This window comes from Palaemon carinicauda, chromosome 2 (assembly GCF_036898095.1).
Source record: "Palaemon carinicauda isolate YSFRI2023 chromosome 2, ASM3689809v2, whole genome shotgun sequence".
Lineage (NCBI taxonomy): Eukaryota > Metazoa > Arthropoda > Malacostraca > Decapoda > Palaemonidae > Palaemon > Palaemon carinicauda.
The window spans coordinates 129,821,933-129,847,332 of record NC_090726.1 but is presented as its reverse complement, the minus strand read 5'-3'; the positions used below and the strand labels follow the sequence as shown (position 1 = coordinate 129,847,332).

Genomic DNA, 25,400 nt, shown 5'->3' with positions numbered 1-25,400 from the left:
ACCTTTCCAGGTATACAGGGTGGAAATCACCGTCAGTGTTCAAGAAACACTACCTTAAACATTTGGAAGCCCTAAAATTTTCTACAGTAGCCGCAGGGAGCGTAGTTACTCCCGAGTAACTCACAGGTTAATGCCTTGACTCTTTATCTCTCCCTCTTACCTGCCTCATTTATACCCTATTGTATTCGTTGGTCTTGCACCTGAATACTGTTATTATATTTGTAAATTTTATGCTCCTGAGTATCTGTATATATTATCACTCACGGCATTATTATACCTACCTTATTGGATTTATGTTCATATTTAAGATACCCTTATAATTGTTTTTTGGTACTCATCTGATTAAAGCATCCTGTATTTCTCTTACGCTTATGTTTTTTCCTTTATTTTGCAAGTTTGGTGACATTTTTCTCTTGTATAGATTCACTGGGCGGCACAGGTTCGAGCCCAGAAAAGGGATTTTGACGTAGGAAAAATCTATTTCTGGGCGAAGGACCTGTGCCGCCCAGTGAACCCTCCCAGCTCCTCTCCCTTGGAGTCCCCAAACTTTGGGTGCTAAGGAGTTGGGTTCTGAGTGGATGCATTGTAGTAGTACCGAGTGAGGTTGAACGGCTCTCCTCTATTGGGGTTCTCTGTCGTGGATTAATCTAAATAGTGCGGGACCTCTGGAATATACGCCCAATTTTATACCGACACCAATAGGTGAGCGAGCTAGTTAACCTAGCACTCCTTTACATTTTTTCTCTGGTATATTTAGCAGTAAATTACCTAAGAATAAGTGCTAAATGGAGCTTATTCACTGGGCGGCACAGGTCCTTCGATTTTTCCTACGTCAAAATCCCTTTACTGCATATGTATTAACAGTATATGAAAATAATAATCATAAACAAAATTCATAAATTCTTTGGTTAATTATCAATAACATGGCTTCATCTGATTGAATGACTAATTTAAATTAATTCACTAATAACATGAAGTAGTAAATGTTAGCACAAAACCTGTTGTACAACTCCCCAGCGAGATGTTTATTCTTTTAACAAAGTTTGCAAAAGTCAAGAGTCTGTATTTTAGGACACATAGGATACTGAAAGTTCTTTGTGTCAAAACAAGTATAACTGTTTAGAGATGGACTATATGAAAAATTATTTATTGACATGTATCCTAATAATGTAATATATTACATAAATTCCTTACACCAAAATGGCTTATTTGTAGCAAAGAGGCTTATACTCACATAAATTATCGAGAATTACATCTGCACAAAGCTGAAGTTATAGCAAGTTAAAGCTTTATTAGTTTTATGAAAGCTTTGGTTAGAACATAATTCAATACTGATCATGGTTTCCATAAAACAATTCTACCAACGGGTTCAATACTGGTAAAATGTCCTGATATATCCTTGCACAACTAGTATTGCTATTGAGGCATATCCTGCTCTACATCAAAGATGAACTTTTAAGGGTGAATAGAGAGATAAAGTTATTATATCACCTAACAACTAAATGCTAGCATTAAAATCTAGAAACTTGAGCGAGTATAACTTTTCAACCAAGACTGCTGAATGAAAAATCTTCCTACCTTAAGTTTTTACTTTTTTAATACTGCATTCTACCTCAACATAAGAGATAAATTATATATTGGAAAATGTTCATAAAACCCAAATCCATATAAAGAACTTGGGTTACAATAAATAACATACCCTTAGAAGAGGCAATGACATCTTACACAATAGCAACTTTCAAGGATTGTTGATCCCATAACAGTAAATTAATTGATAGTGAGCAAAAGGCACCCAAAATTACCAGAATTCCCAAGCAAAAACTCTAGCAATGCATACTTCTCACCATCTTCAAGTCACAATTTTGCACAAAATATATATCCCCTTGGTTTGCAGTAGGAAAAATGGTAGAGTGGACTATTTGATCTTACCCATTAAATAAGCATTCAAAAGGAAAACTATACCTCAAGTGAAAACCTAATTCATACCATTGAGACTATTCATTCCTCATCCCTAAAAATCGCAAGAAATTTACCAATTATAGTGTCTACATATCCATAAAAGATAACCCAAGTTAGTAGGTTAAGCATCAGTCAATAAATGAGAGCCAAGATCGTCAAACTTTACCTAAGCACAATAACTCCAGCCTTCAAATGCCACATGAGATGAATCCTGTTAGGGTTATTCCTGAATCTGTTGAAAAATTTTGTTTAGTGTTGTATTCATGCTAAAAGTAATAAACTAAATGTCTAAAAATAAAATAAAAAGTCTGCATTTCAGTTTCTGTAAATCAATAAAAACAAATTGTTTGCTTCAATGGTATTGGAGTTGGTGGCCTTTGTAAAGTTCCAAGACCTTCAATGAGATGAACATGAGATGGCACTAAAGCAAAGCTACAAAAACTAATTACAGAATTTACAAGTACAACATAAAAAAGGGGTTCAACACCTCAAAAACCAACCACCATATTTTCCAATACCTCAGGTTTTATTATAACTTTAGGGAGGGTCATCAAGCAGCTAGCTAGCTACTGTAGCAACTGAAAAAATAAGATCAATATCAAAACAATTATCAGACCTTCAGAGATTTTCTCCTGTTATAACGGATACATGATGAATAAAATAATGCAGGAATTTCTAGAAACAACTCAACACCTACTTAATTAGCTTTCCAAAAGGTGTAAACTTTCATCCAATAAAAGGATTCTTTTATTCATAGTTTTCTTAAAGACACATTATGCAAAGCCAGCAGTATGCTTGCTTGTAAGTTTAACTTCTATTGTAGCCTTTTAATCATAACATGCAATGCTTACATGACTTTAAAGAGCAAGGTATGCACACACAGTACTGAATATCAAACCCGAACATGTAGAAAAAATATAATGGTTTCTCCCAGCTTACGTAGCATAAATATGTCTTTTAAGAAATGAACATAGAGATAATACCTTAAGATACTTAAAGAAAAGAGAGATCACCCTCCTGATATTTGATACCTATTAATGATTAATTTTAAATATCAATATAGTTGTAAAGAAGCTTTTAACTTTCATTAGTAATGTATATTAACATGCAAGATATTAATATAGTACAGTACAGGTATATTAATTCAGGTTAGCCTATTTCAAAAGAACTAAACACAATGTAAAAATGTCATGCTAATACTTATTTGTTTACACTAGATTCTTTAAGTAAATTGTAACTCTAGTCATGCTGATAAGGTACAGTACATTGGCTGTAAATATTGTACTTCGCAGTACATAATTATTTTTGCTAAGATATAAAAATCATAAACTTCTCTTGAAAATTTTCCAAGTAACACAGCACAGGTATTTACATTAATCTGTTAAACAAAAGTCCAATGTCTTGCTTTGTACAAAAAAAAGGCATAAACATCAAACTCTTAGCAAAGAAACTTAATTAAAACCATAAACAGTACTAGTAAAATGAAATCTCATTGAAACCAGTCAATGTGGTTTTGAATAACAGCATAGAATAAACTATCTATAAATACTTTAACTAATACTGTACTGTATTGTCTAGCATCACCCTAAAGATACCCTTTCCTAAGACTTGCTCTAAAATGAAATATGTAATCCATGAATTTTGTGAAAAATATCTTGATGCTATCCTAAATAGCCAGTTACCTTGGGTATCATAATCTTTAATATTTTTATCAAATTTACTTGAGAAATATTGAAAGATGATATCAAAATCATCGGCCAGCTCTGTAGGAGTTAAATATGACTCATGGGCCTGGTAAATCTCCATCCCTTTATTAATAAAAATAAAAATGATAAAAGAAAATTTAAAATATGGAACAAACAAATAAATGTCATAGGTAATTTTACATATGGAAGATATGTTAAAGAAATGTCTACTGTTCTCTAGGTTATCAAATTGCTTCAGAAACATAATGTGGCTCTTGATTTGGAGGTCTTATTCTATAACACTTCACGCACTTGATAAGAAAACTGTCAACCAACTTAAATATCAATTAAAAGACTTCAAAAAAACATAAATATTAAATAATTTTCTACCCTTTCTCTACAGTACCTTAATGTTCATTAGGATAATATTTACCAATTCTTTGAAGAATCAACAAGTATTAAGCATTGTTTAATACCAAACACATTTTGCCTTAAAATATTCCCAGCCTAACATTCTCCTGGTGATAAAACAAAACAATAAAGTACCATGAATTTCTGCTGACAATACCACTCATTCATAATCAATTAGTTCAATTTTACTTGTTTTTAATATTTCACCTTCCTCTTGATTAAGCTTTCATAGAATTTTGATGTTCTGTATAAATTAATGCCCTTTAAATATTTACATAATGGTTTGATGATAGTGTCAGAGCAATGCAAGTACTTTACTGTACAGTACAAGAATTTCCTTTCCGAAATAGTAATTTTTTTCTTCTCTATTTAGGATTTTTCATGTGGTGGGTTTCCTGTGTGCACAAGGTAAATAATGCAATAGCAAAGTTAGCTTCCGTGTTTGTTTTCAGTTGGCACTAACTATTTGGCACGTGAGCAAACATTTAGTAATGTGATACAAAGTTTAATTTGTCCACCTGTTTATATTACCAAATTTATTCATAGCTCACAGTATAAATTGTGTTTATTCTTTATGCAGCGCTTAATTTAGTGAATTACATATGGTTCAGTTAATAAAATGTTGTAATTTCCTTTGTTCCATTGCAAATATACTTATCAATTTTTGGGGGTCAGGCCATGTCGTCCTGATGGAAGGTTCCTTTAAGTAGCTTCCTAGGGTATATTTGACTACAGTGATATTCCCAAAGAATTTAACTTAAGGTCTCCAGAATTCTATCTCCTGGCACGAATATCCTTAAAGTTTCCTTTTAGGACATCGCATAACATCAGGGGACGTATTCTTGACACGCCACATAGCAATCTGCACCCCGCATAGCGTTTACGCTTCGAAGGGGAAAAGTGGCAAAATAAAAGAGGAGCCGTTAATAAGGTTCCCTTCCTCCGTTACTGTTTGAGTACTCAGATGGCGCCATAATCGCCGCCATCTTTATTCCTTTTTCTGTAGCAATCTCGCTCGGTGGTTTTCCCAGTGCTCTCTCGTAATTTGGATTTATTATGCAATCTCCAGCCTCTTCTGCCTCTGGAAAGTTGAGTATTTGATTCTTATGCTATATAAATTTAGCTCTCGCCATAAAGTAAAAAATTGAGTCGAATTAAACTAATTTTTTGGCAGAGCTATTACCTGGACCGGAGGCGTCTTCGGCGCTGTCGTTCGTAACGCATGAGTTATTTAGTTACTGTAGCCAGAACGACTTTCCCGGTATAATAGCTTAAATAAATAATTTAGCTTTTTAGTCTTCATTGCTAGGAATTAATTATATTATACCGATAGTATTCCCTTTTTTGGGCTCAGGCCATGTCGTCCTGATGGAAGGTTCCTTCAGTAGCTTCCTAGGGTATATTTGACTACAGTGGATATTCCCAGAGAATTAAACTAAAGGTCTCCAGAATTCTAACTTCTGGCGCGAATATTCTTAAAGTTGCCTTTAAGGATATCCCATAATAACAGGGGATGTATTCTTGACACGCCACATAGCTATCTGCACCCCACATAGCGTTTACGCTTCGAGGGGGAAGAAGTGGCAAGATAAGGGAGGAGCCGTTACAAAGTTCTCCTCCTCCGTTACTGTTATGGGAACTCGGATGACGTCATACCCGTTGCCATCTTGGATGACGTAGTATCCGCCCGCCATTCTCCATTCCTTTCGCTGTAGCGTCCCAACCAGGTTTTTTTTCCCAGTTCTTTCGCTATATCGGATATCATGTCACAATCTTCAGCTTCTTCTACATCTGGAAAGTTGAGTATTCACCTCTTATATCGTATAAATGTAGCTCTAGCCATTTAGTAACGTTTTTCTCGAAATAAATAGGGATTTTCTTTTGTGGCAGAGCTCTTGCCTAGACCAGAGGCGCCTCGGCGCTGTCGTTCACAACGCATGCTTTATTTAGTTAGCCAGAACGACCTTCCCGGTTTTATAGCTTCTATCTTATTAGCTATTTAGTCTTCATTGCTAGGAATTAGTTATATTATGCCGTTAGTACTCCTTATTTTCAGCGTATGCATAGCCAAATTATTGTCCCTAGGTCCCCTAGCCTAGATGCCTTAGGTTACTTTCATGCATGATATAAGAAGTGTTCCTAGTGTTATTTAACTTAAATGAAGATATTAGGCAAATTATACATATAACATACTGTACTTGGATTGCATATGATTTCCTCTTCCATGATCGTATACCAAGAGTTTCAATGAATCAGGTAGTCGATCTCTACGCCACTAGGCTAGTAGCCTAGTGGCTTTAGTATACTTTCACACATATCCCCGGTTACCTTTATGAATAAGGTAATCTCTTCCTCTCTCTGCAGTTACAATCCCACGGTTACAATCCTAGCCGTTCCTGCCTTGATTTGTCATTCGGGTAAGGTTAGGCTAGGGTGTTTCTGCCCCCTTTCCAAACCATGGCTGATGAGTTTGAGTTTCGGTCAGAACCTCAGAGTACCTGTCGTGTGCCTCCAGCTACCCCATAGGATGAATTTATTCTCCTATTGGACATGGTTGGTAGGCATAGGGGGCCTTGCCCCCTAGACTGCACTTGAAGGGGTCTGAGATCCCCTTTGCCCTGTAATCTAGCGACTAATCCTGTGTTTGGAGATTTTGGGGCTGAAGGATATGAATATCCTTTGGCCTAGATTAGGCAAGCATGGGGATTCTGTTCTTTATAGTTTAGGACGGCTTGATGATGCCAGTCCCTTTACTACACTAGCCCTCCCTAGGCTGGAGAATGTACTCTCCCTACACCTAGGATGACGTTAGTACCGAAACAGAGTTCCCTTGTTGTCTAACAAGGACGGCTCATACCGGCTCCTCACCCTCCCCTCACAGGATCCTTTTCCCCTACCCCTCTCTGTCCATCACACCACTGTCCGCTGTCCTAGTGCCGGCGGGTTGTAGGGCCAGCCTGGTCTTTCGCCTGTTGGGTCAAACCGTTCAGCTCCCCTCTTGCATATGTCGCTACGGTCTTGCTGTTTCAGCGAGCCTAACTGCCGGCAGAGACCCCCCTCGTTACTTTAGAGTGTTCTTCGGTCCTCCCTTGGACTGCCATCCGCTGCCCCTGTCCGTCTGTTACCGGCATGGCTGCGGATGGATGGAAGCCTGATCACTAACATGCTCTCCCCTTCCATTTGAACCCTCCTTCCAGAGGAAGGCAGAGTCGGGGTGGCTTGCCGCCACCCCTTCATCTCCCTTCACTCATTGCTTTCTCTCTCTCTATGGGCTAGTACTGTCAACTACGTCGACTGCCGGCCACCAGCCCTGCTGGCAGAAGGCAGGTAGGGTTGGTGGTCTGCCAGCCATTAGCTCACTGTCACTGTTGACTCTGCCGGCGGCAGCCTGCAGTGTATGACTAGGCCACTACTCAGTCACATTGTATGATGGCTGGGCTGGTGTGCCTTCAGCCGGTAGCCCGCCGACTGCCAGCATACTGCCGGAAGTTCGAAGGGTCGCCGGCAATTCAGCAGACCACCGGCAATACAGAAGGCTTCTCCACTACCCAGCCACATTGTATGATGGCTGGGGCGGCGTGCCTTCTGCCGCCGGGCTGCTAACTATTTAAACACTGAATTACTGTGCCAGTTGAGCTATCCTGAGTACTAGCCTTGCCGGCGGCATGACAGTAATCTCTATTGTATGGGAATATACAATAGCCAGTACATCTGTAGTATTGCTATATACCTCAGACAGAAAACTATAGTATATATTTATACAATAGATATTTTTCCAACATACTCTGTGCGTCCATGCGCAGTCCCTTGTTGAGACCTACCTGAATTGGGGGACTGACTTCCCCCCTTTCTCTATGCTGATTGTTCATCAGCCCCTCCAATTCTCATTATCATCTTCTTGGAAGTGTGTGTTATTTACACTATTCTCCCCCTACGGGTTAAGATCTTCCATTGGACCTCTTACAATGATGTCCTAGGATTAATAATGAGAAAGGTCACAGCAATTGGCTGGGTGGAATTCACAAGTATGTGTCTTTCCTAATTCATTTCCAGCTTACCTATCCTAAGCTTACACTAAGAAAGGATTTAATATTATAATAATTAATATGATTTTAAGTCTACTGTGATAGACTTCAATATACTCATCTGTGATACTTCAATATACTGTACTCATATTCTTTTCCTCTCTTTACAAGAGGAGTACGTCCAGTGTGAGAGTGCGTTTTACAGCGTACGTCGCAGGGACTTCTATGGACATCTGGGGTGCCGGACGCACTCCTGTTGCTCCATTACCAAGGGGTCTCTCAAGTATTGGGACCCACAGCCGTGCACCACGTGCAAGGACCTGTTACGGGAGAGATTTGAGTCTTCCCAGTCTGCGGAGTCAAGGGATACCGCTCGGGAGAAACTACGCAAGTGGGTACATGGTTTCCAGAAGAACGCCACGGGGCCTTATCTTCCCAACGAGTGCATGAGAGCCATGCTTTTCCCTAGGGCATCTGCGGATGTCGTAATCCCTCAGCCTCACCCTGAGATCCCATGCATCCAGCTGACGATTGATTCGGATGTCTCGGATGCAATGAAAGATATCCACATTGAGGATGACAGGAGGTCGGAGGTGTCAGAGGACACCGAGAAGGACCTTTTGGCCGATGGCCAAGAAGAGGAGTCTACTGTGACTCCAGAGTTGGAAGAGGAGGATGTGGCATCCCTCTCAGTGCCGTCGACTCCTGCCCCGGAACCGATACCTTCTACTTCGTACACTCCCCTACCTACAAAATCGGACGATACCATAGCTGCCATTCAGGCCATGATGGCGATCTTCGACGAGAAGATCAAGCAGAGGGATGCGGAGTTCAAGAAGGAGCTTCTCCGCCTGTCGCTTCAACGAGGGTCTCGGAAGAGACTCAACGTCAAGGAACTTCCCTCCTGCTCAGAGATCAACCCATGGAAGCATGCCGAGTACATGCCTATCACCAATGGGAAGATAGTCATCTCGGACAAGCTGGGCGCCATCCCTATCGAAGATGTGGAATTCTGGCCGAACTTCGATTCCTACCCAGACTGCTTTGTTCGTCTCAAGATGGAACCTGCTTCCAAGGAAGAAACGGAGCCTAAGGAGGTCATTGTCTTTGACCACTCCAAGGCTCAGGCGCTGTTTGCCGGCTGCCTGAAGGAAAGGGGCTACACCAACTCCAAGGTGCCAGCCCTAAGCAAGAAGCACCCATCCTTTCTTGCTCCCAATACCATGGTTTTTCCCTTCGCGGAAAAATCCTTCAAGGCAGTACTGAAGGCAGTGGAAGCGGGGAAGCCTTGCCCTACCCTCGAGGAGTGTAGGCCCCTCTCCCTAGCTCTGCCACCTGATGATAAAGAATGGAAGGATATCCAGTTGACTTTCGCAGTCGGGAAGTTGGAGGCTGACATTGCTGGATGCCAGTTCAGCGAGAACCTCCCCAAGCTATCCGATTTTCTACTCCATAGAGAACAGGATACAAAGGAGAGACTGGCTGCTTCTCTCTCTCTCCAGGTGTCCATGGAGACAATGGCAGGGGAACAGAAGACCCCGGACATGTTTATGGGCCTAGCCAACTCACTTGGCAACTCTGACAAAGGACTTTTACAGCTTTGTCAGGACACGACGAGCGTGCAGGGAGTTCGTGTTCGCATCTGCGACTGTCAAGCACGAACCTAGGAAGTTGATTTCTTCCAACATATGGGGAAAGGATCTCTTCCCCTCCGACTTGGTCAAGGAAATCGTCAACAAGGCCGCCACTGAGAATAGTAACCTTCTCCAGAAGTGGGGTATGTAGGCAAAGAGGGAAGTCTTCTCCGGATGAGGGACCCAAGCCTAAGAAGACATCCAAGACACCAAGGCTGCAACCTCACCCAGCAAAGCGACAACTTCCCGTGACCGCATCGCCACAGCTAGTGACGCATGCCCAACTCATCTTCCAACTGGTGCCCCAGTCACCAGCCTTTACTCCCGCTTACGAGAGGCAGTCTACTACCTTTCGTGCTCGGGGCAGAGGTTCAGGAAGAGACTCCTCTAGACGTCCCTCCAGAGGGAGAGGCGGTGGGGGGGCGAGTGGTCGAGGAGGCAAGTCCTCCGGAAACAAGAAGCAATGAGTTGCTTCCGGTAGGAGGAAGACTCCGTCTCTTCCGGGATCGTTGGACCTTCGATCCCTGGGCCCACAGCATTGTCAAGAATGGACTAGGCTGGAGCTGGAAGACATCACCACCAGCATTTCTGCAATTCTTCCAACACTCAACCCCCGTTCTGGAAGAATATGTCCGAGAACTCTTGAACAAAAGGGTGATCAAGAGAGCAAAGTCCATCAAATTTCAGGGAAGGCTGTTCTGTGTTCCCAAGAAAGACTCCGACGAACTCAGAGTCATCCTGGACTTGTCCCCTCTCAACAAGTTCATCGAGAACAATAAGTTCAAGATGCTAACCCTTCAGCACATAAGGGCCCTATTGCCCAGAAAGGCATACAGTGTCTCCATAGACATGGCGGACGCCTACTGGCATATCCCAATGAATCGCCAGATCTCCTCCTACCTAGGATTCAGGCTTCAAAAAAGAAAGTACACTTTCAGAGCCATGCCCTTCGGGCTCAACATAGCCCCAAGGGTCTTCACGAAGCTTGCAGAGACTATCGTTCAACAACTACGCCTACAGGGCGTCCAGGTAATGGCCTACCTGGACGATTGGCTGGTGTGGGCAGCATCGGAATGGAATGCCTGCAAGCATCCAAGAAAGTGATCCAATTCCTGGAACATCTAGGATTCAAGATCAACACCAAAATGTCTCGACCATCTCCGGCTCAAAAGTTCCAATGGCTAGGCATACATTGGGACCTACAGTCACATCGTCTCTCCATTCCGTTAAAGAAGAAGAGGGAAATAGCGAGGTCTGTCAAGAGACTCCTCAAATCCAAATGGATTTCAAGACGTCAATAGGAGCGTGTGCTCGGCTCCCTCCAGTTCGCTTCGGTGACAGACCCAGTGCTGAAAGCACAGCTAAAAGATGCATCAGGAGTCTGGAGAAGATACGCATCAAACGCTCGAAGAGATCTCAGAAGACCACTTCCGTCTCGGCTTCGATCACTCCTCAAGCCATGGTCGGAGGCCAGCAAGTTCAAGAGGTCAATGCCTCTACAACTGCCTCCACCCTCAGTTGCCATCCACACGGACGCATCGCTGGAAGGATGGGGGGTCACTCCCATTAACGCAAGACTCAAGGAACTTGGTCCTCCCTGTTCAAGACGTTTCACATCAACATCTTGGAGGCCATGGCAGTCTTCCTCACACTGAAGAGATTGTCTCCTCGTCCCTCAGCCCACGTGCGACTGACTTTGGACAGCGATGTGGTGGTCAGATGTCTGAATCGTCAAGGCTCACGATCGCCTCAACTCAACCAAGTGATATTAGCCATCCTCCGTCTAGCGGTGAAGAAGAGATGGCACTTATCAGCAGTTCATCTTCAAGGGTTCCGCAATGTGACAGCGGACGCTCTATCCAGGATAGCTACGATAGAGTCAGAATGGTCCCAAAACGCAGAATAATTCTCCTTCATCTTAGGACAAGTCACGGAACTGCAGATCGACCTCTTCGCAACGAGCGACAACAAGAAACTTCCTCGATACGTGGCCCCGTACGAGGACCCTCGTGCGGAAGCAGCGGACTACATGTCCCTGGACTGGAACAGATGGACCAAGATTTACCTGTTCCCACCGCCCAAACTTCTGCTCAAGGTCCTTACCAAGATGAGATCCTTTCAAGGAACGGCAGCCGTAGTGGCTCCAAAGTGGTTCTGGAGCAACTGGTTCCCCGAGTCTGGAATTACAACCGAAGCTGATTCCACTGCCGGACCCAGTTCTGTCTCAACAAGTTCAGAAGTCAACTATCTTCGCTTCATCAGAGAAAACCAGAGCCCTTCATCTCATGATTTTCTCTCCCTTGCCGTAAAGAAAAGGTTTGGAATTTCGAAGAAAAGCCTAGACTTCTTGGAGGAATATAAGTCAAAATCTACCAGAAGGCAATACGAGTCATCTTGGAAGAAATGGGTAACCTTTGTCAAGGCAAAGAATCCGAAGGAAATCTCGATGGATTTCTGCCTGTCTTTCTTTATCCACCTTCATGAATAAGGTTTAGCAGCCAACACGATCTCTACGTGTAAATCTGCCCTGACAAGACCCTTGCTGTATGCCTTCCAAATAGACTTGTCTAACGAAATCTTTAATAAGGTGCCGAAGGCCTGTGCTAGACTTAGACCAGCGGCCTCTCCGAGACCCATTTCATGGTCTCTTGACAAAGTGCTACATTTTGCCTCAGGCTTAGACAATGAGACTTGCCCTCTGAAAGATTTGATCCAGAAAGTTATTTCCTTGTTTGCTTTAGCCTCGGGGGCTAGAGTTAGTGAAATTGTGGCATTATCTAGGGAAGAGGGCCACATCCGGTTTGCTGACATGGGCGAGCTCACCCTCTTTCCTGACCCAACGTTTCTCGCCAAGAACGAGTTACCCACAAAAAGATAGGGTCCCTCGAGAATCTGCCCTCTGAAGGAAGATGTCTCTCTGTGTCCAGTGGAGAGTCTAAAGGCCTATCTTCGCAGAACTTCAGACTTCAGGGGAGGACAACTCTTTAAAGGAGAAACATTGGGGTCAAACCTGTCACTTAAACAACTACGGGCGAAGATCACCTACTTTATTCGCAGAGCGGTTCCTGACAGTACTGTACACCCGCAGGTCATGATCCTAGGAAGGTCGCCTATTCCCTGAACTTTTTCCAACTAATGGACTTCGAGAGTCTTCGCTCGTTTACTGGATGGAAGTCATCCAGGGTGTTCTTTAAGCACTACGCGAAGCAAGTGCAAGAAGTCAAACGATACGTGGTGGCAGCAGGTAGTGTTCTAAAACCTGCCGCTTAGTGCTGCGAGGAACAGTGAATTTTATGGGACTTAAAATTCTAAGGGTGTATATGTTGGCCCTAGTGCACAACATAGAAGTGATTGTTATCGTGATGACGATACGGACTGTTCTAATATACTAAGGTGATATAACAGACTGAACACTAGTGCCGCGTGTTTATTACACGAGTGTATATTGAGACATTCTCAGAAAGACATTACAATTTCATACGGAAATTGAAGTGTGTGGCAAGTATTCCTTTTCAGGTATTACATATATTTCTGTTTATGTCAATGTGCCTATGTTATTTAATTGATTCTCAATTACAATTTTACACTATTTACATGTATGCTCAAATTTTACATTATTTACATGAATGGTCATCCTCATTTATTTTAAATAAATGTCTAATGGTTTTATGCGTCTTATTTCGCCCTAAAACATTATAATAAAGCCTATGTGAGAGTATTTTTCTACCCTTCTTCTGCATGATGTGTTGAACAATAATGCTACCTTTGTTCCTACGCTTACGCAAACCTTTCCAGCGAGATGCAACTTGTTCCGACACTTGATACAAACTCGGGCTACTGACATGCAATGAGACCTGCATGTCCCCTTTGACTGCTGGGTTGGTTCAGTATAACATGCAACTTCGAGACTTTTCCCGAGTCTGGTTTGACTCTTCCCTGTAGGGGGCAGGAAGCACTAACATACTGTATGCTAAGCGGATATGACTATAACGGTGTTGTCATAGATCTCTTAGGTGCTAAAGACCAAGGAAATATTGTCTGGAAGTCGAAGGCACAGCTGGGAAATCCACGATACATTAATGCTCTGGTAAACTTCCATCAGGACGACATGGCCTGAGCCCAAAAAATGGATTTTGAGCGAAGCGAAAAATCTATTTTTGGGTGGGATAGCCATGTCGTCCTGATGGACCCGCCCTCCTTTCTATTAAAGACCTTAGCAGGCTCCCTCCCAATCTTACTGTATCTGGAGGTATTGGCAGAACGCTAAAAGGAATGAAGATGGCGGGCGGATACTACGTCATCCAAGATGGCGACGGGTATGACGTCATCCGAGTGCCCATAACAGTAACGGAGGAGGAGAACTTTGTAACGGCTCCTCCCTTACCTTGCCACTTTTTCCCCCTCGAAGCGTAAACGCTATGTGGGGTGCAGATAGCTATGTGGCGTGACAAGAATATGTCCCCTGTTATTATGAGATATCCTTAAAGGCAACTTTAAGGATATTCGCGCCAGAAGTTAGAATTCTGGAGACCTTTAGTTTAATTCTCTGGGAATATCCACTATAGTCAAATACTGTATACCCTGGGAAGCTACTGAAGGAACCTTCCATCAGGACGACATGTCTATCTCACCCAAAATTAGATTTTTTGCTTCTCTCAAAATCCGTTTAGTTTCGGCGAATTAGGTAGCCGATCTTGTTTACACTAGGCTTCCTAGCCTAGGCGTTCTAGTTTACTTTCTTGCATGATATAATAAGTGTTCCTCGTGTTAATAAATTTAAATGAGGATATTAGGCAATTTATACATGTAAGATATATTGATTGCATATAAAATTTTCCTCTTCCAAGATAGTATACGAGAGAGCTTCGATGAGTTAGGTAGTCGATCTCACTGTCACTAGGCTAGTAGCCTAGGGGCTTTAGTATACTTCCATACAATCTCCCCGGTTACCCTCATGTATAGGGTAACCCCTCCTTCCCTCTGAGTGTAGCCTAAGGCTACAATCCTAGTTAGTGTTGCCTCGAGTTGACATTCAGGCAAGACTAGGCTAGGCTTTTTTCTGCCCCTTCCCCTAGCTACAGATGGTAAGCTTTGGGTTTAGGTCAGAACCTCAGAGTACATGTTGTGTGCCGGCAGCTGGTCGGCAGGGTAAATACATTCCCCTGTCGGGTTTTGGTTGTTGGCATAGGAGGCTTGGCCTCCCTAGACTGCACTTGAAGGGGCCATGTGATTCCCCCTTCTCCCTGTGGTTTAGTCGACTAGTCCTGTGCTTGCAGACCCTAGGCTAAAGAATAGAGATTATTCTGCGGCCTAGGATGGCGCCGGCACTGGAACTCTGTTTCTCTCTGATTAAGGGTGGTGGCTAGATGACTGCCGGCCCCCGTACTGTATTGGCAGACCCTAGGCTGGGGAATAAATTCTTCGTCCGCCTAGGATGGCGCCGATACTGAAACAGAGCTTCCTTAAGGTGTGGTAGGACTGGCATACTGCCAGCTCCTCTCACACCTTATACAGGACCCTCTTTCCCTCCCCCCTCTGTCCTTTAGTGATGGCCTAGCCATCACAACCCTTTGGCCGTCGTCCTGCAATCTCCCCGTTTGCCGGCAGGTTGTAGGGCTGGCTCGGGCTTCTGCTTGTATGGCCTAGTCACTCAGCTTCCCTATTGGACACAGAGCTCCGGGATAGCTGTGTCGATGGGACCAGTTGCCGGCAGAAGGTCCCTTTACTATGGAGTGTTCTTCAGCCCTCCCTTGGGCTGCCATTCACATCCTATGCCCGGCAGGGACCGGAAACGGAGGTGGATGGGTGGAAGCTTGATTATCTTATATTCTCCCCTTCCATTAGAACCCTCATTCCAGAGGAAGGAAGTGAGACAGTGCTCTTACATCACCCTTCACTCCTTGCTTTCTCTCTCTCTCTCTCTTGGCTAGTGCTGCCAGGTACTAACCTAACTGGCGGCTGCCGGCCACTACCCTAGCCGGCAAGATGCTGGCTAGATTTGTGTGCCGACAGCCAATGATTCGCTGACACAACTGACTTAGCCGGCAAGAGCCGGCTGAGTTCTGTATATCGGCTACCACCCTGTCACATAGAATGCTGACTGGGCTAGTGTGCCAACAGTCGGTGACCTGCCGGCGCCTTACCAGACGCCGGCAATCCGACAGGCCGCCGGCCACTAATCTAGCTAATATTGTGTCAGTTGAACTGTGCCTTAGGTACTAGCCTTGCTGGCAACATGCCGGCAGCAACTACAGTATATGTCTATACAGTAGCCAGTACATCTGCAGTATAGAGCACACTGCCAACAGAAAACTATGGTATAAAAGTATACAGTAGTTAAATTTTCCAACATACTCTGTGTGTCCAGGTGCAGTCTATTGTTGAGACCTTATAAGATAAAGGAAAGGAATTCCTTTTTCATATACTGATAGATGATCAGTTAATAATGACCCTCATTATTAATCCTTTTGGAAGTTAGTGTTTAGTCACACTCTTCTATCCTTATAGGCTAGATTCTTCCACTGGGCCTCCTGAGGAGGATAATCCTAGGTTTAATATTGAGGGAGGTCACAGCAATTGGCTGGGCAGGAAACACACATATGTGTCTTTCCTAATTCATTTCTAGCTTATATGCAATAAAATAAAATGGAAAATATTATTAATAATATTTATTAGTTTATCTAGTGAGATGAACTATGTACTCATTTTATTTTCCTCTCTTTACAGGAGGACCATGTGAAGTGTCGCAGCGTCTTCTGCAACGTGCGTAGCAGGGACTTCTGCAGCCACCTGGAGTGTAGGACACACTTCCTTTGTTCCATCACCAAGGGACCTCTCAAATATTGGGACCCCCAGGTAAGTACAGTGTGCAAAGACTTGGTTAATGAGGCATTTGAAGACCCCAAGACAACAGAGTCAAGGGATGCAGCTCGGAATAAGCAGCGCAGATGGGTTCATGGCTTCCAGAAAAATGCCACAGGGCCTTACCTCCCCAATGAGCGTATGAGGGCCTATCTATTCCCCAAAGCATCTGCGGATGCTGTCATCCACAGCCTCACCCTGAGATCCCTTGCGTCCAGATCTCCATGGACACAGATGTCTTGGATGCGATGAAGGACATCCATCTAGATGACGAGAGGGTGTCAGAGGACTCCGAAAAGGACCTTCTGGCTGAAGGTCAAGAAGAGGAGTCAACGTTGGCTCCAGAGATGGAGGAGGATGAAGTCGAAACAGTGTCTGTTTCGTTGGTTCTTGCCCCAGAACCAGTGCCCTCTACGTCCTCCGCTCCTCCACCTGATAAGTCGGATAAGACCCTGTCTGCCATCATGGCTATGATGGAGACCTTTCAGAAAAAGAGCGAAGAAAAGGAAGCTGCGCTAAGGATGGAGATTCATCAGCTTTGCAGCGGCCCGTAGGTCTCATAGAAGACTCAATGTTAAGGATCTTCCCTCGTGCTCCGAGGTAAACCCATGGAGGCATGCTGAGTACATGCCAATCACGAACTGCAAGATCTTCATCTCAGAAAAGCTGGGAGCTGTCCTTATCGAGGACATTGAGTTCTGGCCCAGCTTTGAGTCCTATCCTGACTGCTTTGTTCGTCTAAGGACAGAACCTGTATCCAAAGAGGAGACAGAGCCCAAGGAGGTCATAGTGCTTGACCATACAAAGGCTCAAGCTTTGTTAGCCAGCAGTCTGAAGGACAGGAGCTTCACCAACTCTAAGTTGCCAGCCCTGAGTAAGAAACACCGTTCCTTTCTTGCTCCAGCGACGATGGCCTTCACCTTTGAGGAAAAAGGGTTCAAGGCGGTGATCAAGGCAGTGGAAGCTGGGAAACCTTGCCCTACACTGGAAGAGTGTAGGCCCCTTTCCCTAGCCTTGCTGACAGATCACAAAGACTGGAAGGATATTCAGCTTACCTTCTCAGTCGGGAAGTTAGAGGCTGATATCGCTGGACGTCAGTTTAGCGAAAACCTCCCCAAGTTGTCTGATTTTCTCCTGCGTAAGGAGCAGGACACGAAGGAAAGGCTTGCTGCCTCTCTGTCCGTCCAGGTGATCCTGGAGGCAATGGCCAGTGAACATAGGTCCTCAGATATGTTCATGGTCGTAGCCAAGACACACTTGGCAACCCTAATTAAAGACTTTTATAGCTTTGTTAGGGCTAGAAGGGCTTGTAGGGAGTTCGTATCTTCCAATATCTGGGGGAAAGACCTCTTCCCCAATGAAGTGGTCAAAGAAAGTCAACAAGGTCGCCACAGAGAATAGGAATCTTCTCCAGAAGTGGGGCATGTCGGCTAAGAGGAAGTCTTCCTCGGATGAGGGTCCCCAACTGAAACGGAAGACATAGAGGCCAAGGTTGCCTTCTCGCCCTGCTAGACAACAACAACAACTTCCCATAACCGCGGTGCCTCAGATGGTGGCACAGCCCCAACCCACCTACCAGATGGTACCCCAGCAGGAGGTGACTCAGTCACCAGCCTTCACTCCCGCCTATGAGAGGCAGACCACTACCTTTCGCCCTAAAGGTAGGGGGTCAAATAGAGGTTCCTCTGGACGTCCCTCGAGAGGAAGGGGGGTAGGGGAGGACGCGGTCAAGGAGGCAAGCCCTCCGAAAACCAGAAGCAATGAGATGCTTCCAGTATGAGGAAGACTCCGACTATTCCGGGATCGTTGGACCTTCGATCCCTGGGCCCACAGCCTAATCAAGAACCGACTAGGTTGGAGCTGGAGGACAGCTCCACCATCATTCCCTCAATTCTTCCAACACTCCACCCCCATTCTGGAAGAATATACCCGAGAACTCTTGAGCAAACGGGTGATAAGGAGGGCAAAGTCCATTAAATTCCAAGGAAGGCTGTTTTGTGTTCCACAGAAAGACAAACTCAAGAGTCATTCTGGATTTGTCGCCACTCAACAAGTTCATAGAAAACGACAAGTTCAAGATGCTGACCCTTCAACACATAAGGGCCCTGCTGCCCAAAAGGGCATACACAGTCTCCATAGACATGGCAGATACCTATTGGCACATTCCGACCAATCACCAACTCTCCTCCTACCTAGGATTCAAGCTACAAAAAAGAAAGTACGCTTTCAGAGCCATGCCCTTCGGCCTAAACATAGGCCAAAGGATCTTCACGAAGCTTGCAGAAGCAGTCGTTCAACATCTACGCCTACAAGGTGTCCAGGTGATATCCTACCTGGACGATTGGCTGGTGTGGGCAGCATCCCAGACGAAATGCATGCAAGCATCCAAGAAAGTGATCCAGTTCCTGGAACATCTGGGATTCAAGATCAACACCAAAAAGTCTCGACTGTCTCCAGCTCAAAAGTTTCAATGGCTAGGTATACATTGGAACTCAGTCTCATCGACTCTCCATTCCATTAAAGAAGAGGAGAGAGGTAGCGGGATCTATCAAGAGACTGCTAAAATCCAACAGGATTTCAAGACGCCAACAGGAGAGTGTGCTGGGCTCCCTTCAGTTTGCATCAGTGACAGACCCAGTGCTAAGAGCACAGCTAAAAGATGCATCAGGAGTCTGGAGAAGATACGCATCAAACGCTCGAAGAGATCTAAGAAGACCAATACCGATCCGACTACGACCACTTTTCAAGCCATGGTCGGAGGCCAAGAACTTGAAGTGGTCAACGCCTCTACAAACACCTCCGCCCTCAGTCATCATCCACACGGACACATCATTGGAAGGATGGGGAGGCCACTCTCATTATCGGAAAGTTCAAGGAACTTGGTCCTCTCTATTCAAGACCTTCCATATCAACATTTTGGAGGCCATGGCAGTCTTCCTCACACTGAAGAAATTATCCCCTCGCCCTTCGGTCCACATAACTGATTCTGGACAGCGAGGTGGTAATGAGATGTCTGAATCGTCAAGGCTCGAGATCACCTCAACTCAACCAGGTAATGTTGGCCATCTTCCACTTAGCGGAAAAGAAGAGATGGCACTTATCAGCAGTTCACCTTCAAGGGTTCCACAATGTGACGGCGGATGCTTTATCCAGGATAACTCCGATAGAGTCAGAACGGTCCCTAGACGCAAGATCATTCTCCTTCATCTTACATCAAGTCCCGGAACTGCAGATCGACCTCTTCATGACGAGCGACAACAAGAAACTTCCTCGATACGTGGCCCCACACGAGGACCCTCTAGCGGAAGCATTGGACACCATGTCTCTCGACTGGAACAGTTGGACCAGGATTTATCTGTTCCCTCCATCCAACCTGCTGATGAAGGCCCTCAACAAGCTGAGATCTTTTCAAGGAACAGCAGCCCTAGTGGCTCTCAAGTGGCCCCGGAGCAACTGGTTTCCTCTAGTATTGGAATTGCAGCCGAGGCTGATTCCCCTGCAGGACCCAGTTCTGTCTCAACAAGTACAGAAGTCGACTGGCTTCGCTTTATTACAGAAAACCCAAGACCTTCATCTCATGATTTTCTCTCCCTAGCAGTAAGAAAAAGGTTTGGGATCTCGAAAGAGGATAGACTTCTTAAAGGAATATAAGTCTAAATCTACCAGAAGGCAATATGAGTCGTCTTGGAAGAAGTGGGTGGCCTTTGTCAAGGCAAAGAAACCAAAGGAAATCTCGACAGATTTCTGTTTATCTTTCTTTATTCACCTTCATGAACATGGTTTAGCAGCCAACATGATAACTACGTGTAAATCTACCTTGACTAGACCCTTTCTTTACGCTTTCCAAGTAGACTTTTCTAATGAAATTTTTAACAAAATCCCTAAGGCCTGTGCTAGGCTTAGGCCTGCAGCACCTCTAAGACCCATTTCATGGTCTTTGGATAAGGTACTACATTTGGCTTCAATATTGAATAACGAAAATTGCTCTCTGAAAGATTTGACTCAAAAAGTTATATTCTTGTTTGCTCTAGCCTCAGGGGCTAGAGTTAGTGAGATAGACGCCCTTTCTAGGGAAGAGGGCCATATCCATTTTACTGAAACGGGAGAACTGAATCTCTTTCCCGACCCAACGTTTCTTGCCAAGAACGAGCTACCCACCCAGAGGTGGGGTCCCTGGAGAATCTGCCCTCTGAAGGAATATGTCTCACTGTGTCCAGTGGATTGTCTAAAGGTCTATCTTTGTAGAATTTCAGACTTCAGGGGAGGACAGCTCTTTAAAGGAGAAACATCGGGCTCAAACTTATCCCTAAAACAACTAAGGGCGAAGATCACCTACTTCATTCACAGACCGGATCCTGACAGTACACCCGCAGGTCATGATCCTAGGAAAGTTGCTTCATCGTTAAACTTTTTCCAGCTTATGGATTTCGAGAGCCTTCACTGGATGGAAGTCATCCAGAGTGTTTTTCAAACACTACGCGAAGCAAGTGCAAGAATTAAAGAAATACGTGGTGGCAGCAGGTAGTGTACTAAAACCTGTCGCTTAGTGGTGCGAGGAATAGTGAATTATTTGGGACTATAATTCTATAGGGTGTACATGTTGGCACATTATAGTGCAACATGGTAAGTGAAAAGTCATCAAAGTGACATTATGGACTGTTCCAGTGTATAAAGGTGAAGAAACAGACTTAACACTAGTGCCGTGTGTTTTTACACAAGTGTAAATAAACAGACTTCCCAGAAAGATATTAGAAAATTATTAAATTTTCATTTGAGTGGCATGAATTTTTGTTTTCAGATAAAACAAGTATTTCTGATCTGTTCTGTATGTTCTATGTTTGTAAATTCTATTCACTTGCATTTTTATATTATTATGAAACGTATGCTGAATTTTTATTTATTGTTTGACAATAAATGTCTAATTGTTTTGTGCGTCTTATTTCGCCCTAAACATATATAAAGTTATGTGTGAGCATTACTTTTATTCCTTACTATTCTGCATAATTACATTGAACAAATATAGTAAATTTGTTCCTAAACATAAACTTTTTCCGGCCAGGCTTACCTTGTTTCGATACAGATATAAACTTGTCTGCTGTGGTATACAGCTGGGCTGATATACCTTAGATGCTATGGTGGCTTACATGAACCCATGTTGGTTTTATAAATAAAAACTTTGGCTAAAGGCATACAGTGGGACCTGTATGCCCTTTTGGTTGCTAGGTTGGTCATATGAAATATGCAAACTTCGAGACTTTTTCCCGAGTCTAGTATGACTCTTCCCTGTAGGGGGCAGGTAGCACTAACATAGTTCATTATTAGAAGCAATGACATATAACGGTAATGTCATAGGTCTCTAAGGTCTAAATGACCAAGGAAATATTGTCTTGAGGTTTAAGGCACAACTGGGAAATCCACGAATACATTAATGCTCTGGTAAACTTCCATCAGGACGACATGGCCTGAGCCAAAAAAACGGATTTTGAGCGACACGAGAAATCTATTTTTGGGTGAGATAGCCCTGTTGTCCTGATGGACCCACCCTCCTTTCCATGAAAGACCTTGGCAGGATCCCTCCCAATAATACTGTATCTATAAGTACAGACTCAACGCTCCAAGGAATAAAGATGGCATCGATTATGGCGCCATCTGAGTACTCAAACAGTAACGGAGGAAGGGAACCTTATTAATGGCTCCTCTTTTATTTTGCCACTTTTCCCCCTCGAAGCGTAAACGCTATGCGGGGTGCAGATTGCTATGTGGCGTGTCAAGAATACGTCCCCTGATATTATGCGATATCCTAAAAGGAAACTTTAAGGATATTCACACCAGGAGTTAGAATTCTGGAGACCTTAAGTTAAATTCTCTGGGAGTATCACTGTAGTCAAATATACCCTAGGAAGCTACTTAAAGGAACCTTCCATCCCTTCGCTCAAAATCCGTTTTGTACTGCATTGTATACAGTACATGTTTACAATTACTTTTGACTTGAAGATGATTATCAAACTTGATTTATTATTTTCACACCTATTAAGTAGCATTAGATAGTACTACTGTAAGGGTAAATATCGATGTCTGTGTTTACCAGGCAAATTCCAAAATGCACTAAGTACTTATAAATTTCTGCTAAAGATCCTCTTATTCTCCTAATCATATCTAGTCTTCATGAGGAAACTAGTTGGGAGTCAATGGTAGGAGTATAATAGAGGGTAGTGCTAAAAGAAGAAATCCATAGAATATGGGTTACTTTCCCAAGCTTCAGATACATTGATGTCTTTTTTTATGTCTATTTTTGGGCCAAGAGACATCCAATCTGCTTCCACTCTTCTCTTGATCTCCAAACAGGGTTTATTTCTCACTGTCATAAAACAGCCTGTTAAAGACAATGACACACCTTCATTATGTGGCTCTTGTGCATCCATGGCTCCTATTCAGATTGAAGCCACACTAGTGATTGGGTGGTAGGTATTAGTGCTACTCATATTCTTGTCTATCACTACAGAATTGCTTGCAATCTCCCAAGCAATCACCTGAAGCCTTATCCAGTATTTTTTCCAATATGCAAGAGTTAATGCAGCAACAATAGGAGCAGTTATTCTATCTGAAATTTCACTAGATTCTGTATAATCAAGCCAAGAAGTCTTATCATTAACTAGGGCAGAGGAACCATTCCCTATTGTTCTTAGGGAGCAAGCTTATTAACAGGACTATTTAATCTATTTAACCTTTAAAATACTTAGGTAATCAGTGTCTGAATTTCAAGTTATTAATGTTTGGATGTGTAGAGCAGCTGTTTGCCAATTGGCAAACTGCATTAGTTGTTATATGTTTTATGGACACTTGGTCATCTCTTTTTTTACACTTATGTTCAATTTTGACAAGCAACCTCTCTAAAATTTTCTTTAAAACATCATGAAAATGGGTGAAAATCTCGATACCCTGGTGTGAACACAGCGTTGGTGGCGTATGAGCACTGTGTAACTAATTTTGCGCACTAGTCTTGTTAGTGCTTGACCACAAAAAATGCCCATATGAAGCAAATTTTTTGCTTGCATACCGATGCAACACTTGTAACCCAATTAAAATTTGTAAGTTCATATTCAAAATTACTCATAACACGAGGTACTACTGTGTGTTTATTTGTAATACTATAGTTATTTAATATTTTGAATAAATTACAATGTATATATTTTTGCAAAACCATTTTCAGTTTTCTTTCGTATAAATAAGAGTGCATATTCTAGAATGGAGTTAGTGAGGGAGTCGGCTGATTTCTGCCGAATGTAGACAATGCCCTATCCCTTTTTCTCACAAGCATTATTAAAAGGCACTGGAAATAAAAATAATCCTTAGCAGGTGATTACATCCAAACAAACACTACTAATTGATTGCTGAGTGATAGCATATTTCTTGTGCTGATCAATTGGGCATTTGAGAAATCTATTGTGAGGAAATTCTCATGTGCTATGCAAAGTTTTGCCTCACACAACAGCATAATTAAGTGATTTTTGTGTAATTTACTTCAATCATAATTTTTATTTCTTTTGGATTTTATGCATTACTATGAATTTATTGTATTTTTGCACAACTATATATTGTTAGACAATGATTTTGATATACCCTACACCATAGAACACAAGCACCTATCCAAAATTTGCCATTGTATGAACACCCCTCCCTTGGATATAATCGTACCAATATAGGAGGGATTACTATAACATAATAAAAATACTTTCCCATTTTCTTTACTACTATATACTACATACATACAACTTAACAAATGTGGACTAAAAAATAATTAAAGGCATTGAAAATATGACAAAAGTGGGCCAAAATCAAGTATGCTTATAAAAGACATACTGTATACAGCTACTGTAAATCATTTTCAATAAGCATGGAGAAAAAGTCAACATGTTTTTTTGCACCCGTACCCAATTATCAAACTTCTGCAAAATGTGAACTTAGATAGTCTTTCTTATTACCTTTCTTGAGAAAGGATACTCATATCATCAATTATAACTTTCATCAACAACTAAGGAAAGCTAAATTATATAAAGTTAATTCCACCAAAGTCCAATAATCTAGGACCCATCAAAACTAAATAAAAAACCTACATAGTAATCAAAAGATGTATATTAAATCAAACAAGAACACTACTGCTAAGATTTTTTCCCATTTCTACTGCAGAGAAGAGGGTTTGGTGCGTTTAGTTAAAATGCTACCCAAATATACAATGCTAATTCATTTTTGACTCGACATATACAGATCATAGCTGTCTTAGTGATGGAGGGTATATCAAAATAATTTCACCAGATTTAGCAATATAGGGAGAAACATCAGAACCAGAAAGTAGTTCAAAACCTAACCAGGAAACATTTACAACAAAGATGATCCTAAGTTTATCAAAAATCCATGCTATTGTATATGGAGACTTATCCCCATAGCATACATAATCTAAATACCGTAACAAAAACTGTAAAATTATTCAAAACTGATACCTGTAAAAGGTATCATAATAATATTTTCTCAGCATATACTGATGTGTTATTCTACTTAAAAGACAAAAATCAAAATGAACTGAGTTCTCCAAAAAGAAAATGGTGTCTTTTAATTCTAATACTTTAGTTAAATGTACTAGCTAGTAAAAACAGTACCTGTGAACAATGTAGTAAAAAAAATCCTTAATAATTCAGTAAGTTATCAGTTTCATTAGTAACTTTACAATTAATTTACATAATACAGTAGACTGTTAGATATTATTCTGCATTTTTCACTTACAAGCAACCAATAACAAATGAAAGCTCAAGTTTATATCAAAGCTTTAA

General features: G+C 42.7%; 1 protein-coding gene across 1 annotated transcript in view; it reads right to left on the bottom strand.

Moving 5' to 3' along the window:
• The window catches only part of LOC137626944 (unextended protein-like), a 363,067-nt gene that overhangs the window by 69,205 nt on the left and 268,462 nt on the right, over nucleotides 1–25,400 (bottom strand). The window lies entirely within an intron of this gene.